The 16821-nt window shown below is 37.5% G+C and overlaps 1 protein-coding gene across 1 annotated transcript in view; it reads left to right on the top strand.

Moving 5' to 3' along the window:
* LOC139738819 (2-oxoisovalerate dehydrogenase subunit beta, mitochondrial-like) overlaps window positions 1-16821 on the top strand; it is an 89384-nt gene that overhangs the window by 26314 nt on the left and 46249 nt on the right. The gene's annotated exons all lie outside the window — the stretch shown is intronic.

Raw genomic sequence — 16821 nt, 5'->3', positions numbered from 1 at the left:
GGTCGAGTTGCACTCTCTCTACAAACTAAGTAGACCATGCTTATTTTGAAGTTTTTATTGTAACAAACAACATTCCACTGGTCTACCTCAAAAAATTTGTTGCGAAAGCTTCTAAATCCAAGATGGCGTCCAAGATGGCCGCCATATTTACTGAATTTGTTATTTGAAAGATAGAATTTGATTGAAAGATCAGATTTCAACAAATGTGATGTCATATGAAAGAGAATAAAATTTTCTACAAGTTGATACCATTTTTGTGGGTTATTGTGATAAGTGGTTTGAGTTTTTAAGGAAAAAACACTCATTTTTTGATATTATTCTGAAAAAAGGAAAAACATGAAAATGCTTGATTCAGCATAAATCAGAGAAAGACTGAAGGATTATCTTGAAACGTTTCAAGAATTTTGTTTGACATATAATTAATATTGGGAGAAAATTAGGGGTCAGTACCGTTTTTGGTTCAGGAGTTATAATGTCTCAAACTTGAAAACTCACTATGTAAAAATGGCCACTTTAGTTGTGACAATACCTTGTTGGTCGTAAAAAGAGCCTGCGCGCGTCAAGACTACTACACGCACCTCTGACACTGGCGTTTGTAGCAGTGCCAGTGGTGCGTGTAGTAGTCTTGGCAAACGCAGACATTTTCTTTGACAAACAAGGGTTTGTGCCTGCAAACTAACTTTTCATACCAAGTGGTAGCTCAGGTGACGCTGATTGCTATTATTTCAAAGTAGATTGTTCTGAAACAGATGAGATGAAGCAAAAATATCTTTCAAATAGAGGTAGAAGCTTGAAACAACCTTGCTATAGAAAGTTTAAAACAAAATCTGGATCAATCACTCAAAAAATTCAAGATTGCAGGCCATCAAAGCTGACATAGTGTATAAAATTGCGCCAAAGTAAATGTATTATTTTGTTTTTGATACAATTTTGTCTGTTGTGCTATCTTAAACCGTCTTAGGTTTTTATGGACACATTTTTAGAACCAGTGATATTCTACTCTCCGAAAAAGAAAAAAAAACCAAATCGAGTGGAAGTTTTTGCTTTTGATGTGAGGAGTGAATAACAAGAAAACGGTGAATTTAGAGTGAAATCTGAGTGACTTTTGAGTGAAAATGTTCATTTTCACTCATTTTAGAGTGACCTTAATAGGCAGGGCTCCACACTAACTTTTATTTTTGGTGGCCCAAAGGTAAATATCCGATCTTTTTTGGTGGCCCGATCAGGCCAACTATGTTCTTCATTTCTGACATTTTGGTGGCCCGACGTGCGTTTTTCTGGCCCCGGGCCACCGGACCACCGTTAGTGTCGAGCCCTGCCTTAGGGATCACTTGTCACTCTTCGAGTGATCCCCGAGGTCACTCTAAAATGAATGAAAATGAACATTTTCACTCTCGAGTGATCCTGATATCTAATATGGGAAAGCATCTACCAATGGCATAAGCTCAGATCAATTGTGACACTATAACCCACATGAAATCAGCCTAAAAACAATGTAAGAAAATCTGGTAACAGAAAATACAGTTTCAGCATGCTTATTTGTAAATGTGAATATACAGCACGAATAATCAATTTTGACAATGTTATTCGAAAAATAAACTGAAAAGTAATTTCGCACAACACATTTCGCACAACAAAGTTGAGAAATTGCCGCCATGTCGGATTATTTTTTTTTTTTGGGGGGGGGGGGGTTCGGATCAGAAGGGCTTTCAAGGACATCTACGGATCAGACATTATTACACATATACCATCATCATTCAGGCGTTTTTACAAAAGCAGAGTAACATACAAGTAAAAAAGCATATCTTTGATACAGAAGCATTTCTTTTTTTATCAAAGATTAGGCCTTACCCTAACACTGGAATGAGCTCCACCCCCCCCCCCCCCCCAAAAAAAAAAAAGACCCTCAATATGGTTTACACTAGCACAATATCGTTCGGATGTATAGGAACATGTAATAGACAGCAATATAAGAAGATTAAAAAAACATATCAAATTATAAGTTATAAGTTGAGATTTAACTTTGACGCAACACACTAAAGGTATTCTACCATTGGGAGAGGTATCACATTCGATTTATATGTGCAGGTTAGTTGTATTACAAAACATTCTACCATTAAACATTAGTATCTTCATTGCTTTTCAAGAAACCATAGCCATAACTGTTGACAATTTAGTATATAAAAAAACATTCTTATCAGATCTATTTAGTATATCTGACAATATTTAGCATTAATTATACTGATTTCAGTTTGTACATTAGTTGTTCTATCCCTAACTCACAGTTTAGAACTAGTTTGAGGAATTAAGTAAAGCTGGGTTTTTGTTTTACGTGCACTAATGGTAAATAATGCCTTGAACGACAACCTCGATTAATTACCGCCATCTTGAATTTTGTGTGGATACTATTTTTATCGCTAAATATTACACATTGGCAAAATTTGTGCCAAATTCCAAGCTCCTATCTCTTTTTGGAAAATACTTTCTGTTCAATTTTATCTGCCTCAGAACAATCTACTATGATGAAATGCTACAGTAATAGCGATCGGCGTTACCTACCACTTGGCATGAAAAGTTAGTTTGCAGGTACTTGCAAGTCACTAGACCGTTACAGTATTACATGTGACCATGTAAACACATTGTATGCAAAATTTATAATGCATAAATGTAATTTTTTCAAGTTTTAGACGTTAACTTGTCAATAGTGTATGATATTGCCTGTAATTCCAGAAATATGAATTATATCTCAATCTCAGTAAATCTCAATCTCAATCGCAGGTTTCAAAATAATTATTCAGTTCTTCTTTGATAAATACTAAATAATGCATTTTCACATTTCTTCCATTTTTCAAAACAATATAAAAATATGGATTCCCCCCCCCCCCCTCCCAATTTATCACAATACACAGCTAAAGTGGTATCAACTTTTAGGAAGTTTTACTCTCCTTCATATGACATCAAATGTGTTGCAATCCAATGTCTCTATCAAATTTTATGTTTGAAATTTTAATTTCAATAAAAATGGCGGCCCTATCGGACCGCATCTGCACTTTGGAGGTTTTTGCAACAAATCTATTGAGGTGTACTTACGGAACATTGCTTAGTATGCTTAATATTATGTATGGTCTTGTTTATAGAGAGAGTGGAACTCGAAAAGTAAGCACGATCTTGGATTTGACCCTCTGTGACGTCTTTGGGAACAGATGCGTGTAAATGCATATTATTATGTAAAATGGGATTTCAAGTTTGAGACATTATAACTCCTGAACCAAATACAATACTGACCTCTAATTTTCTCCAAATATTGATTATATGGGAAACATGTTAATTTCTGCATGGTTTTCATAAACATTTTTAATTTAATTTTTTTTCAAACTTTTTAGAGAAATATTCATGGTGCATTCTGAAAAAAATGTCTCCGTAAAAACCTAAGATGGTTTGAAATAGCATTAAAATGTTCAGAATATATAAAAACCATACAAATAGACAGCAAAACAGACAAAATTGTATCAAAATCAAAATGATACATTTACTTTGGCGCAATACACTATGCCAGCTTTGATGGCCTGCAATCTTGAATTTTTTGAGTGATTGATACAGATTTTGTTTTAAACTTTCTATAGCAAGGTTGTTTCAAGCTTCTACCTCTATTTGAAAGATATTTTTGCTTCATCTCATCTGCTTCAGAACAATCTACTTTGAAATAATAGCAATCAGCGTCACCTGAGCTACCACTTGGTATGAAAAGTTAGTTTGCAGGCACAAACCCTTGTTTGTCAAAGAAAATGTCTGCGTTTGCCAAGACTACTACACGCACCACTGGCACTGCTACAAGCGCCAGTGTCAGTGGTGCGTGTAGTAGTCTTGACGCGCGCAGGCTCTTTTTACGACCAACAAGGTATTGTCACAACTAAAGTGGCCATTTTTACATAGTGAGTTTTCAAGTTTGAGACATTATAACTCCTGAACCAAAAACGGTACTGACCCCTAATTTTCTCCAAATATTAATTATATGTCAAACAAAATTCTTGAAACGTTTCAAGATAATCCTTCAGTCTTTCTCTGATTTATGCTGAATCAAGCATTTTCATGATTTTCCTTTTTTCAGAAAAATATCAAAAAATGAGTGTTTTTTCCTTAAAATCTCAATCCACTTATCACAATAACCCACAAAAATGGTATCAACTTGTAGAAAATTTTATTCTCTTTCATATGACATCACATTTGTTGAAATCTGATCTTTCAATCAAATTCTATCTTTCAAATAACAAATTCAGTAAATATGGCGGCCATCTTGGACGCCATCTTGGATTTGGAAGCTTTCGCAACAAATTTTTTGAGGTAGACCAGTGGAATGTTGTTTGTTACAATAAAAACTTGAAAATAAGCATGGTCTACTTAGTTTGTAGAGAGAGTGCGACTCACTCGTTAAGTAAGCGACTTTTTGGGGTTTGGCCCTCCGGTTACTAATGATAGGACATACATGCCATCTATGGTTATGGTCCATGTTTACTCCTGAACAATGTGCAAAAAATGGGGAAACAATAGATTACAAATCACAACCAACCTGCCAAAATAATTGCTTACTCTTGTAAAGTACACGCATTTCGCAAATGAAATTACTTGAGCGATAATTTCCCAATGTACGCTACAACTGCACATGCATTTTTCTGGATTTAAGAGAATTACTATCTTCTGCGCATACATTTTTATATTTCTCAAAGTGCCGTCTTGTTTTTATCCAGGCTGGCTGTTGGCAGCAATGATAAGATCAATGCAGGAAAGCACGCTTAAAATGCTTTTGTGACGCTTTTGACAGAAACAAGTGCATGAATTGATTAATGAGCGATGGACGTCCATTTGTAGTATGTCCATGGGTAAAGTATCATTTTGTTGTGACATAACTGCTTAATTCTACTTTTGGTTTTGATGAAATTCCACAATTCTTTAAATCACATTTTAGTCTCTAATGTCAACTTCAGCCTCTAATGTCAACTTCAGCATGGTGTAGATTTGCGCGCCAACTTACCTTTCAGATATCCAGGAAATACCAGTAGGCTCTTTTCATGATTCATTCAAATGCCAGGTGTATATCCATAGCAGAGCTAGCCAATTGTAATCACATTGCTCTGCCACACCAAGCAGCAACTAATACAAGCAACTTTCATTGTGCAATCTGATTAGTTTTGACAAGAAACTTGTGTTTTATGTAGCAGAGAAAACAGTTGTTGTCAGCTGAATTGTTGTTGTTGTTGTTTGTTTGTTTTTGTTTTGGTCAGGATAAAAGATGCATGCATATGGCTGGTTCATAAATTTTGGAGTTATATCACCTATAGCTATGAGTAATTTCCTTCTGGTTTTGGCTGGCATTTAATTTCATCAGATTGCCTTTTTCTAACACTCTAACTTGCACTCATTTGATAAGTATGTCTCAGTACTCCAGAAGTGACCTGGCAGCAAAAAGGGGCAGACACACACACAGGAAATCTAAGAAACAGGTGTGTGAATTGGCTAATAGTAATTACTTATTATTAGTGCTCTTTTCTAGGTAAAACTAAATTTAAAAGCAGAAAATCAAGTGAAAGTACTCACTTTCATACTGTATACACCGAATATTTCATGATGTTTTTATTCTCGCGAATTTCACGAGTCAGCTGCTATTCGCAAAATGAAAAACACAGGAAAATGTTGACTCTAATGCCAATATGCATATGACGTACGCGTATACATTTCTCTGTTCATTACACCACTCCATGATCGCGAATTTAACCACTCGGGAATTTGTCGGGAAGTCCCGATTCGCAAAAATTTAGACTCGCAAAATATGTGGCGTATTAAGTAGTTGTTGTAGGCCAGAGTTCCTGCCATCTTTAATAGTTGCCTTATCTCTCCACCCATGAGACACATCATTATTGACCCCCTACCAAAAATATCAAAAACAATCACATGACCACTAATAGGATGTACTCACTGTCTTTGACAAGTTTCAAAACAATCACAGAGATCTTAAAGAGGTGACATATTCATTAATAGGATGTACTCAATAAGTTTGACGAGTTGCGGTTGATACGAGTTTCCCTCTATTAAGGCTTATAAAAGCCAAATCCTCTTTCCACAAAAGTGACATTCTTAGATACTGGATTTTTTCCACATTTTTCAGTTGAATAGGAAAATCCTAATTTAATGAGTTTACATCATTCTGAGGCTGAGAATCTCTTCCTTCAAAGTATGGCCTAAGCTGCCGAATCTGATTTAGTGACATTTTGCTGATTTTGTTATATAAGACTGCATCTTCTTGCTATTCATACAATGATGTCCATGTGGCAGCCATTGTTAAAAAAAAGGGGGAGTAAGAATTAGGGGACTTCTGAAACTGAAGGCTATTGCTTGCTTGAAGCTTCTTCTTTTTTTCATGGCAAAGCTGTCATACCTGTGTGTATGTAGGTGTGTCTTTGTCATTTAGATAGTCTGCAGTTTAGAAATCTGATTTATCTCAGTGACCACACCTGAAAGATGCTAAAAACATTCAAAGAGAGTTAACTTTTCTTGTTATCTTCTGTCCTCTTGAGGTAGGAATCAGCTTTGTCATGTATGATCTGATACTAAAATCTCTCAAATCAGATAAAAAAATAAATGGATAATACAGTACTCTCCGCATAATCGGGTAGGCTCGGGCAGAGCATTTCTTACCCTATTAAGCGGAGTACCCGATTAACAGAAGAACACTTCTAATTCACAATTGACGCATGCAATGTGTATGTACATGCATCGTACACTGCACCAAAAACCTACACCGTATGCTTAACACGTGTGCTTGCACAGCACATTATACTCGGTACATACCTTACACTTGCTCAGTCACGAGCAATGATTTACACTCATTTTATGGACAAATATGTCTTCAGAAAACTTTGTCATTTGACTATAGACTCCTCACTAACACGCAGGCGTTTTTCGAAATGCACACGTTTCTTTGCGTGCACTAGTCACGTAGAACATCGGGTTACTTTTCGAGAAGTGACTGGGGAAAATGACAATTATGGAGCTGGTGCATGGCCTGATTTTCGTTGCAAACTTCTCGTATTGTGAATGTTGTTGTGGTGCAAGTGAGGAGCGCAAGTGTGTTCAACTCCCGTCTGTCTATGCAATTGTGAGTGCCAGCTACATGTGTAATGTTTGTTTACGTGTGGCAATATGTCGGTACTGGTACATGTGTTTTCATGTGTAAATCACTCCCCAAATGATCGGTCTTCATTGCAAATTAAGCAGAGAATGTGATTAGTCATGAAAAATTTGACATTCATGATTTCTTGTAGTGTTATACAATTGTATCTGCGATAAAATGTGGGTGGAAATAAGATTAGAAGAAAACTAGTTACCCATTTATGCGGAGAGGCAACACGATTATCTGGTAATTTTAATGTGCATTGGAAGTGATTTTGATATCACTACCCAATTAAACGGAGTACCCGTTTAAGCGATACCCGTTTAAGCAATACCCGATTACGCGGAGAGTACTGTAGTACAATGTAGATCACCCGAAGTAGGCTACAACTTTTGTGGCTATGCAAAGGCTGTCATAAGAAACACACACAGTAATGAAAAGAAAAAGATGGAAGAGATAAGGAAAACCAACATAAGGTATTTTTTCTCATTGTCATCTATAGAGGAAATATGATAATACCAGGAATTCATGTTTATATGGATCTATTGCATTCTATGTTCAGCAACATGATACTCTGGAAAGATCATCTTTAGATTTAACTTGTTGAGGACGGGCTGATTTCGCTATAAGAACACACATTTCCCGTAGACCCTTGCCAGAGTATACTTAGGACTCGTCCTCAACAGATTGAGAAGCAATCTCACACACTCTCTGATATTGTACTATGGAAGTCAGTTTTAGAATGAAACATGAGGGACTGTACACTTCTGCTGCCAAAGCAACAAAGTCTGTAAAATTGGAAGGAAATGTTTTGCATGTGGAAACTAAATAAAATCAAGGATTCTTTAGGCTCCATTGACATTGGAATGTATCTACATTCCATGTGCATGCAGGTACATATATGCACGAGGATAAATACCGTCTTTTGGTGTATTAGGCTGCGTTTAAGCGCTCCAAAGTGAACCAAAGCTAACCAAACGATACCTTATTAATACCCTACCATGCCAAAATTAGCAGCATTTGAGCACTCTCTGGAGAAAGGGTACCTCAGGAATCATTTTGGGACTCAAGTCAGAGGGGTCACATGTATTGTATCAAGAGGGTCGAGCACTTGGCACTCTTATGCTACATTCTGGTGTCCCCAACAAAGAGAATCAACTCCTTGCATTAAATGACATACAACAGTGCATGTCTTTCACATTCTTCTCTTTCCAAATTCTGATACGGTATGGTACACTTTTGGAGCAGTCAGAAAGTGTTCCACTTTTGGCTCAGTATGGTGTGGTAGAGTACACTTTTTGAGCGTTCAAAGTGCTTTTCTGGTATGGTTATGGCACAGTTCGGTACGCTTTCAGAGAGTGGTCAAAGACGACCCTACATTTCTGATGGTATAGTGCAAAATATATGCAAGGTGAATGTGAATGTGTGAGAGAGAAAGAGAGAGGGACAAAGGAAAAATGTATTGATATCCTCTAGGGAGTACATACATTATTGTACAATAGCCAATGCTGCACACTGGCACTGGTCCGGCAGTCCAGGACTTGTAAAAATTATTGTCAGGCCAGTAACTTTTTGTGGAATGGTCTAGTAAAAAAGAAAGAAACTTGGTACCTACTAGTTGACAGACAGGTTGGACCAGTAGGAAAAATGGGTTAGTGTGCAGCCCTGCAACTAGCTTGTTGGTGGTGGTCTGTATGTTTATCCATTTTCTCACAAAGTGCATAATATGAAATTAGAGTAAGAGCAAAGTTGTTGTGCATAGTAACATGACCATGATATTGTTTTGGGTTGTTGTTTTTTGTTTCGTTTTGTTTTGTTTTGTTGTTTTGTGTTGTGTGTGGTTTTTTTTGTTTTTTTTTTGTTTTTTTTGTTTTTTTTTGTTTTTGTTTTTTTGGGGGGGAGGCTTGTTTTCATTCTGTATTTTGATACGTTCCAGGGTTTGTATTTGATGTGAAGGCATATCCGCTATGTTACTGGACCTGGTAAATTAATACACATTGCTTGCCCAGGCATGTCGTTTTTGATATCACAGCCAGGCAACTAATTTACTGCTTGACTGCATTTTCCGGTTATGATACTGCTATTAGTGGACTACTGTAAAACGAGAAATGTTCGCGTGCATTTTAATTTCGTGAATTTCGCGAGCGCCAAGATTCGCGAAATTAAAATGCACGCGAAATTTCTTATCTACATTATATGCATTGAACGCAAGAGGCAATTCGCGAAAATTTCTTGCCGCGAAAAAGGCCGTCGGCTCCAATTCGCGAAAATTTCATGCCACGAATATATCATGTTTTACAGTATGTGTTTGTCTCTTTCCCCCTTTGAAGACAAACAAGCAAGTGATACAGACTTTTAAAATAAAAACATTATGGCAGTGTTAAGGTGCAGCTTGTGAGTTTATGCTCTGGCATACCACAGAAGAAATTCAGTGTTGATCAGAGACCTGGGAGGTGAATTAGTTCTCTTTGCTGCAATTACCTTTTCTCATTCTTTCTTTCTTTCTTTCTTTCTTTTTGGTCATGTTGTTTGAAAAAATAATGCATTTATCTCGTACCATTTTCTGTGTGAAATACAGTAGTTGTTATGTTACTTCTTTCCCTTGATAGACATATTTGTTGCATTTCAACCCTAAAGGGGCCGGGCTTTTTTGGCTATGCTCAGACCAGGGGGGATGGATTCGGCCCCCCCCCCCCGAGATCTCGGCCATCGGTGGTGCGATCGCGATGAAATTTTGCATGCGTGAGACCTGCGTCATATTCTACAAGATTGTGTCATAAGATTTGTGTTTTAGCATATTTAACAATTGTCACAAAAAATTCCAAAATTCATTTCAATTCTTATGTATTTTATTGTTTTCAGAATTTCTTATGTATTTCGTTGTTTTTCAACTTTTGTTTTTTCTTTGTTTTTTCATTGGAAATTGTCACTGACCACTTTTCTACCATAATTAGCACAAAACTAATCAATGAAAGTGATTAGTTGTAAAAATAATCAGGTTTTTATGACTTTCATGACAGAGCACTGTTTTCCATAGGAAATGTACGCAAAATCACAAAATTTTGCCCGTTTGGGAGTGACATTCCATTACAAAAATGGGCGTGGCTTCGCAAAAGTATGTGCGGACGTAGCAAATTTGGTCTCACAAGTTGCGCGAGACTTGAACAAACAAAGTCAAGAAGCCTCACGACGAGGCCTTCTCGCGTTACAGAATTATAGCGCGAAACGTCGAGGGGGGCGGATTCCGCCCCCCCCCCCCCCCCCCCGGCCCTTTTAGGGTTAAGGAAACAGGATTTTTTCCATAAAGAGCTCAGGAGGGATGAAATCAGGACTTGAGCTGAGAATTTCTCAGGGCAAGGTCACTTTCCTGAAAGCCACTTTGTTTTGATTCAGGGAAGATGAGAGCACTAAGATATCCCTAATGCCAAGCACAGTGCTACTGAGGGTTAAAACCTTTTCTCAAAAAAACTATGATAATTTTCATATATTTTTCACATTGTACGGTCAAGTTTTCTCATTTTTCTACCTAACTTCATACATTAGTATCTTACGACACCGATACAGAAATGTCTCGGCATTTACTGTTATCCCTCGTCATTGCTATCATAAATTTCATAATTGTGAGTCATGTCTGCTTTGTCCATGTAGTCCTGTGTATTGATTTTTCTGTTGTACCTTGTTCAAAATGCATGTTTTGACATAATCTGTACCTTTGGTATCTGTGAAATGTCATTTTTATGATGAAACTCACTTTTTCCTGCACTAGTTTGATAAAATTGAATATGTTTTTATGAAATAATCTGGGTTTTCACTTAATTACATGTTGATATTTCATGATAATAACAAAAAGACACTCGATGACCCAGTGCATAATGTAACATCTAGCTATGGCCAGTTTTATGGCCAGAACCAGACCTTTAGCAGTTAAAATATCGACTGTTTTGACATCTGACTGGACAGACAAGAAAACCTCTGTTTGCTTTTCATGATTTCAAATGCCCCCTCATTATCTTCTCCTCTTGACCTTTTTTGTCTGCAATTAATACATTAATAACAGAAATATTTAGACCCTCCCATTTGATGCAAGCAGCGATTCCATGTCTTACTCAGGATATTGTGGTTTGAATTGTGGAAAGTAAACACTTAACTAAGGAGAAAGGGAAAGCATACTCTTACAAGAAACATCCATGTGTTATGATAGTCAGGAATCATCCAGTCATTAGGAACACGATATCTTCTTCTTCATGGCCTGGGCCACTGGGCCTCATGTTGAGCTCTGCTTTACCTGTACTGTGCTTTGTTTGCCAATATTGGCACAGATGGCTGGAAACTATTTGTCAATTGATTTAGATAGCATAATCCCCTGGTCTCTATTGTGTTGCCCTGGCCTTCCTGCTGAATGGAAGCACATTGCTACACCTGAGTCGACTTGATAACTTTATAACCAGGGGTCCATTTCATGAAGTCATCACATGAAAGTCTATAAATAAATCTCAGAGTGACCAAAGTCGTTCATGTGTAGCCATGAAAGACTTTCAAAGAGAAGTAAAATCAATCCATTTCATGATGTCTGTCTCAAGTGTCTCCTATGAGTGAAAAGTCTCTCATATGACTTTCATGAAACACATCCCAAAGAGCAATGCAGATTTAGTGAAAGCAGCAACATTAATAGCACATATATCAGTGAAAGTTTGAGGAAAATCGGACAATCGATGCAAAAGTTATGAATGTTTAAAGTTTTGGTGTTGGAACCGCTGGATGAGGAGATTAGTAGAGATTATGACGTATGACTGGACATCAATATAAAGAAAATATAATTTGTAATAATTTTTTATGAAAATTACAAAATCCATCAACTTGATATTGGCAGATGTTATGGGTTGCAATTATTCCCCCTCCTTTCTAAAATCGGCTAATCAAGTGCTCTTTCATAATGCTATAAAAGTTGATTTTATTGAAATTTTCTTTACATTTTCTTTATATTGTTTTCCACTCATGCCCATAGCCTCTACAATTTAGTAGTCTCCTCATCTAACGGTTCCAATGCCAAGACTTTAAAAATGCATAACTTTTGCATCCATTGTCCGATTTTCCTGAGACTTTCACTAATGTGTTCTACTAATGTTGCTGCTTTCGCTCAATTCACATTGCTCTTTGGGTTTTGATGGATAACTGAATGCTGAGGAAAAAGCTTGGGGAGTGTAACTACTGCAAGTGCCTTGGTACACAAGGGGTCAGGCGACCTCTTCATAGCAAAGTATGGTGGATTCAGAATAGAAATGGACTGAGCATCATGCACAGACCACCATGAAGGGAACTTTGTCATTGATCAGTATTATACTGACATGGAGAAAATGTTTTGTTATGTCCATGCATTCCCACCATTCCTACTGAGGGTCAGGTAGATCCCACGAGATTACATACCTGTACATTCATGTATATGGTGTGATGATGCCAATTGTCATGTACTGAGGAAATTTCATGAGTGCTTGGAGGGCTTGCCAGTGATGGGAATTTTTCAAGGACTTCATCTTCCTAACTCAGCTGCGACAAATAGAAAAAGAAATAAAGGACAGAACAAAGCAAAATATACCAGTCATTATTTCTCAAGAAGGAATTAGAACCATTGCTGATGTCATTATTTACCTCAGCAGACTGTTTGTGATTCTTGCATTGATTTGTATTTTGCTCTGATAAGGCAACAAAGGGGTACAAGTCACATGCGTGACACTCATTTACTGCAGAACAGAAAGTTCTTCCATGCATGACAGAGGCGTGTATTCGGCAATGCTTGTTGACTTTATTTCATGTGTGTCATTCAGCATCATACACACCCTTTACGTGGGTGTGAACAGGTCCAGCATTTGCAACAGAAGAAGTAGAAGGGCATAAAAGTAGAAATTCCAATCTTGACTTGCTGATGCATACCGTTGCACAATTGTGTTGTTGGAAATTTGATAGTACGCTGTATCACCACTTTTTTGCCTTTGACATCTACCCTTTGCTGAGCTGTTTGATGTTTTTAATCGTAAGTGCTGTCAAACTGCAAGGTATGAAATGTGTTTATACAATCATGTATAAGTCAAAAGGATTCCCTTATTGAAGCAGTGCATGCACATTTTCGCATCACACATGCAGGAATGTTTTCGTCAAGCAGGAAAGTTCCAAGGCAGAATTATATTTTACAGTTTCTTCTTGTTTTTCTGTATTTTTCCCTATCCTCTGTCTAGCACCTACATTTCTTTAAAATGAAATGCCACACAGTTTTAATTTGACTTTCATAAGTGGAGATGATCAAATCAGTAAGATGGCAACAGTTTCTGAACTTGTGATGTATCAGAACAACATTTTGACCTGTAGAAGCTTGTAAACAGTTCACTAGTAGCAGTGACATTGTTCACTACCACAAATTTAGAAATGATGATGATGAACCCTTCACACTCCTTCCCTTGGTTTGACCAACTTGACAGGGAATCCTATTTTAGTTGATAATTCAAGGGCTACTTTCTTGGAGCACGCAAAAATTTGTGAAGGATACGAATTCATGTGAAAAAGGCAAAATTCAGCATTCATATTGTTCTCTGTAAAAGATTGCCATGCTTCTAGGAGAATTTGAAATCATGTACTCCTTATTTTTTATCATGGTATCAGCAACTTATCAATCGATGGTCCTGCCATTGTGATACCATTATAAACATGTAATGTTTGTGTTAAGTATGAATAAAGTGAAACCAAACAAGCAGAGGGACTTTTCCCAGCTATCAAAATTTTTAGTGCCGACATGAAATTTGAAAATTCCATTTACATAATTCCCAGTTAAGTTCGTTGTTGTCAGATATTGTACCATTCTTTGTAGTTCATTTATCTAGAGGTTTCAAACTTCTCTTTAATATTCAAGTGGCTCATCACTCGAAGTGAACCAGTAACTAGCATCCTGAACCTGCACTCATTAGCCACATATATTTCAGGATACCAGAAGTAGCCTTGAAACACAGAACATGTGCGAATACGAAGAAAACAAGTCACAAAAAAGTGACATTCATTTCTATAAGCAGTGTCAAATTTCAATCAGACTTCTGCCATTTGCTTTTTTATTTTATTCCACCTATTCAAACCAACTTGAACACTGGAGTGGAATTTTACTTCTTCAGACACCAGGGCAGAGATGCCATCCAATACAATTTTATAGTATTTACAATTGTAGTACGATAAACAGAGCGAAATTGGAACTAATACCGTATTGCCTCTTGAGACTGTAATGAGAGTTCAACTCCCCCCCCCCCCCCAAAAAAAAAAGAAAAAGAAAAATGAAGTCCCTGAAATTGCAGAAAACTGTAAAAACCATGTCATCATTCAGAATGATGTACTACTAAATTCCTGCAACCCCTACAAAAACATTGAACGACGAGCTTCAATGGCTGGGAAATGTGCAGATGCTTTACAATTTTCTCATCAATGTTGATGAAGTGAGCAACATTTTACTTGCCCATTCTTACCAAGAAAACTTTTTGGACATTTCACTGGCCCAGGGCCAACCAACAGGCTGGTGGTGGCGTCGAGATTTCATGAAAATCTGAATTTCCTCCCCAAAATCTGTTGGTTTTTTTTCCAGGATATTCTGTCTGTGTGGTTTTTTTTTATGTCAAGAAGTTGTCATCTCCACCAGTATAAACAGGTTCTGTCAGCTCCTCCAGTCATTATCTTTACTACTGAACATTGATTATACGAAGGGTCCACCCCCTCCCCTTCCTTTCACACTGATTTATTATCTTTCTGGTAATTTGTTTCTTAAATTCCATTTTGGGGAAAATACCACTGCCAGCAAGTAAATTGTAACCAATCCTCCTCTGACTCCCACCCCCACCCCCACAAAAAAAAGAAATAAAAGAAACGAAGCAAAAAAAAAAAGAAGAGAAAGTTTATCATGCATTGTAACCATATCTCTTCCTTGGTAACACCAACGAAGATACACACTAGCATTAAGTGAGCTGAATTTGAGAGGAGCAGTGCAGCTTGTCTCCTTTGATTCTTGAACATAAATCATCTCAAAACACTTGACTGTAATATCACTCCCATAAATATCCACTTTGTGTTTGTAGTAGCTCTTTGGGCCCAGGGCCCTGTTTCATAAAGCTGTTCGTAAAGTTACGAACAACTTACGAGCGACTGGTGATCAGTTCCGATGTGCTATACTTATCAGAATTTCCATAATTCAGCACAAGAATTGATCACCAGTCGCTCGTAAGTCATTCATAACTTTACGAACAGCTTTATGAAACACCCCGTTTCGTAAAGCTGTTCGTAATGTTATGAACAACTTAGTTTTGATGTGCCATACTTATCAGAATTTCCATAATTCAGCACAAGAACTGATCACCAGTCGCTCGTAAGTCATTCATAACTTTACGAACAGCTTTATGAAACACCCCCTAGGAGTGTGGAAAGGCTTCATTCCTGCCTTGCTGTTTCCACTTCAAAGACTTTGTATGCCAGTGAAATGCTTGTTTTTGTATACTAAAGTGGATTAGGTGTCCTTAGTACTGATGTCTATAGTAAAGAAGTGTTCAAACCCACCCCATTCATGTACTAAATAGTAAATACATTGTTGGTGATGTTTGTTTGTTTGTTTGTTTTAATGTGTGACAGTGATTTGATCAATTGAGTGGTTTTTTAATCATTTTTTCCTGTTTTTTATGGAAGGGGTAGTACATTGCTGATTTATGGTCCCCCCCCCCCCCCCCAATTCTCACCTGGGGGGGGGGGGGGGGCATTTCATGAAGCATTTCAAATCTGCTCTCAGCCAATCAGATGCAAGGATTTCAGTGGCTTTTAACATTTTGTCAGTCGAAATATCTGACAAAACGCTTCATGAAATGCCCCCCTGGAGTTACTGATATGGCCATTGTTCCAGCACTCTCAGAATTGAATGCTGGACCATGTTTTCCCCACACATCCTGACATCTTCTGAATATGATGGGAACATTGCCTTTGAGTAATCTGCCATTAGTAGTGAGATACTTGGTCCTCCAAAAGACCCCAAGCAAACTGGAGATCACACATGCATGCATGCACACATCTAATAGTATGCTCTTCCAGTTGGGCCATCTGTGACTGTGCAGTCTGTGCCCTGCACCAGTACCTGTATGTCTCTTGACCAGCCAAGACAAACTGTGTTTCTTGTTCAGGTTGAAAGCCATAGCTCATGACCCTGTGATTCATAGCCTTTCCCAAGAACAAGATTTTTATAGGGTAGTTTTCCTGTCATGGTTTTGTTTGTAATGACAGCCTAGCATACACATTTCTATGAAAGAGATCATAACTTCCACTAAATTGAATATTCTGTTACTTCCAGGTCTCCATAAAACCTCATGAATGAAAAAAACAACAACTAACATGATAACCATGTACATGTATTGTTAGTTTTCACTATCAATTTCCTCTCCCCCCCCCCCCCCATAGTTTCTTTATCAAACATGTACCTTGGAATGTGTTTTCTTTGTGTTAGTGACATCAGATACATTTCCAGGAGTCCCTGCGAACGTCCTTTGTGATTTACTACATTTATGTCATATATTGCCTCATTATGCGATTATCTTGACCAGAGCTGCAAAGGTCAAGCAAATGGCTGTGGGCCAACCTCCCACAAGACAATGTGC

Source organism: Diadema antillarum, unplaced genomic scaffold, assembly GCF_040938485.1.
Source record: "Diadema antillarum isolate AM-2024a unplaced genomic scaffold, OU_Dant_1.0 seq00000768_RagTag, whole genome shotgun sequence".
In the NCBI taxonomy this organism is placed as follows: Eukaryota; Metazoa; Echinodermata; class Echinoidea; order Diadematoida; family Diadematidae; genus Diadema; species Diadema antillarum.
The sequence above is the reverse complement of the archived record's forward strand: the minus strand, read 5'-3'. Positions and strand labels throughout refer to the sequence as shown.